The sequence below is a fragment of the Austrofundulus limnaeus genome, unplaced genomic scaffold (assembly GCF_001266775.1).
Source record: "Austrofundulus limnaeus strain Quisiro unplaced genomic scaffold, Austrofundulus_limnaeus-1.0 Scaffold28, whole genome shotgun sequence".
Taxonomy (NCBI): Eukaryota; Metazoa; Chordata; class Actinopteri; order Cyprinodontiformes; family Rivulidae; genus Austrofundulus; species Austrofundulus limnaeus.
This window is the reverse complement of record NW_013952430.1, coordinates 3124941-3127964: the sequence shown is the minus strand read 5'-3', so window position 1 is coordinate 3127964 and position 3024 is coordinate 3124941. Positions and strand designations below refer to the sequence as shown.

At 36.1% G+C, this 3024-nt stretch overlaps 1 long non-coding RNA gene across 2 annotated transcripts in view; it reads right to left on the bottom strand.

The window, feature by feature from the left end:
• Positions 1 to 3024, bottom strand: part of LOC106515384 (uncharacterized) — a 94707-nt gene that overhangs the window by 61237 nt on the left and 30446 nt on the right. The gene's annotated exons all lie outside the window — the stretch shown is intronic.

Sequence of the window (3024 nt, the reverse complement as noted above, 5' to 3'; positions counted from 1 at the left end):
TTTTCAAACTTATCATTCTTCCATTCCACATGAAGGAAAAATCAGATTTTCCTCCTCTTTTTCTGAAACTGTTCAAATATGTAATAAATTAGTCAGATTTTGAAAAACTCCGTATCCCGTTTTTCAAAGTAATAATAAAAAAGAACTACATTAACACTGGTGTCATTTAGGTCGTTTTTGTAAAAAATCCTCATTAGTTTTTCGTATGCTATTATTTAAAACTAAATCCTGGAGAATAAAAGTATTCAAACTTGAGATCATAAAAAAGATAAATATGAAATAAAAACTGGAAAATGTGTGGGTTTTTTTATTTTTGTTACATGTTTTTAAATTTTGCACGTGAGTTGTCCTTTCGTATAAAATTAAAAATTGCTTTATTTCAAGATAACTTTAAAATAGTAGCTCAGATCGTGAAACAGCAAATAAAGTCACCTACAATGACCAGTTTGGGAATTTTACAGCAATTATTCCCAATAAAAGGGTAAATTTCCGTTCAATTATAAGGACCAAGTTGAATATAGTACTTATATTGTTATTTATTAAAGATAATAAACGCCAAACTGAGATGTGTTTGTTGTTTGCGGGTGTTTTCGGATCGAAATGTAACAGAAAATCACCGAAGTGTTTCAATAAAGAGCGGAAATAAAAGCTGAGGCTGAAGAACCCAGGGTATTTTTACGTGGGGCTGCGCCGCCCTCTAGTGGTGACAACAGATATTGCACCCCAGCCATCTTTCATTCATCAACTCTGTTCCTCTCGCATTTCTCTAACACACAAACAAAATGACATTTAGGGAGGATGTGACACCATGTTACAGGCAGTCACCTTGTCTGTTCTCAGGTAAACAGTGCTGACGACACATGATGGCTGCAGTGAAGTGGAAAGAGTCCACGCTGAAAGCTGGCAGCTCTGATCAAACCAGCCAAAACCCGGGAGCCTCTTTTAGCAACAATCTCACCACAACATAAACCTACTACTGCACCCTGACAGAGGATGTAGTTTTTATTGATAACTGGCTGAACAAAAACAATTCCACCTCTTATCAGAGACTAGAAAAAAAGGGAAGTCTGCATTTTACACCTCAGGTGTAAATGTGATACTAAAACAAAAACTAAAATTCCCATCACTGTAATTAAAAATATTGTAGTGTTATAGAGGGATACTTGATTAGTTTTCATTTAAAGAACAATTTACTGGCATTTTGAGTTATTCTAATGAACTGAGAACAAATCCCACTCAGACACATCTTTAATTAATAAAACCAAACTTGCAATAGAAAATGTTGTCCCTTTCAGCCTATAAAGTAAAACAAGGACGAGTGGACTTTCCTAAAAGTCCCCCCTGTCCCCCGCACACACACTCATGTTGTCTCTCCACAGCTTCTTTGTTTTGCAGAACCGTGCAAACAGCCTCCATCAACCATCTGACACCTAAAACCAGGTGACCTGACATGAAGCTGAAACTGTGTGGTTAGAACGAGGAGGCAAAGGAGGATTTCAGAAGCCATAAGGTTGTTGTTTCCAACGTTCAGATCAAAGAAATCTGAAAGATCTTCACAAAAGAGCTTTACAAGAAACAGAAAAGCAAAACTGAGACTTAACGCCCTTTAGAAATCTTAGATTAAACAATTTTAATCTTAACATTTTGTGTTAAATCCTAATGTTGGAGGAGGTTATTTTTAGTTACACAATCTAGGAACCTTCCTCTAAAATTCTGCTGATGTTGGATAAATGAGCATTTATTTTAAGTTGCTTAGACAATGAATACGTTTAGACAGAACAACATCAGGCAGCAGTGTAAAATGAGCAGATTGTGACTTTTCATCTCTGTAAAATGACGCCATCTGTTAATAATTCAAATTAAAATAGTCACATTTTTGTCACGCTTTTGCAAATATTTTACTTATAAGAAGGCTTTTTATAATGTTTTAATAAACAAAAGCAAAATCATTAAAACTGAGGCTGTTTTGTTGAAATAAATGTCTAAAAGAATTTTAACTTTGAATTATTTTCTTATTTTGACCAGTTACATGTGGCAGATGAACTTGTGTTTTGTTGCAATAAATGTTCAACAGCTTTCCAGTTTTTAAAAGTTCAATACCTATAAATGTGTTGTTCTGCAACAAATACATAAAAAATTAACTTTAAAACACCTAAAGGCATGAGGGTAATCATCATGTTGTGAAAATAATAGAAATGATGACACCTTCTGTTAAATAACACATTCTTAAACTGAAAGTAGCCACAACATGAATTAAAAAACTGCTTGTCAAAGCAAACATAGCCTCAGAGAAAGAACCATTTGAACCCCATAACCTTGGTGTCACAGTCAGGAAATTCCTCCAGCGGCAGCAGGACGTTAGTCATTTTGTAAGAGGGTGAGCTAAACAAGTTTCAAAAGCAAAAGGGTTTGGGTCAACAAACGAGACGGTTAAACCTGCAGAATATGAAGCTTGTGAAAACATCTTCATCATTTCAATCTCTTTTTTTTTTTTTTACAATTCCTGAGTAAAACACGGACCGCTCTTAGTCATTTACTGTATCTCGCAGCGTAATTTGTGATGAGTAAAGGTGCAACACAACACCCACGCCCACACACACCCACACTCTGGTGACCTACTACTGTTTTCACCTTGACAGCATATGTTCTGACATTTATTGATCTCAGACCTGACTCATGGGAACCCACATGCACCCCCCCCCCCACACACACACACAAAAAAAGACACAAGTTTTTATTTCTATCCTTATTAGAACAGTTCATTAACTTCCATTCATTTCCAGTAATTGCTACAGCCTAACCCTGAAAGCCAACCCTAAGGCTAATCTCACAGGTACCTTACCTGACCCTAAAACTATCCTAAACTCAATTCATCCCTTGGTCCTAAAATGGAGATACACCATATTAGGATCAGTCTTTGATCTCCGTCAGGACTACTGGTCTTAACAAGGTAGGTGTGTGTATACCAGAAACGGTCCTAAAAAGGTAACAAAAACACACACACACACACACACACACACACAC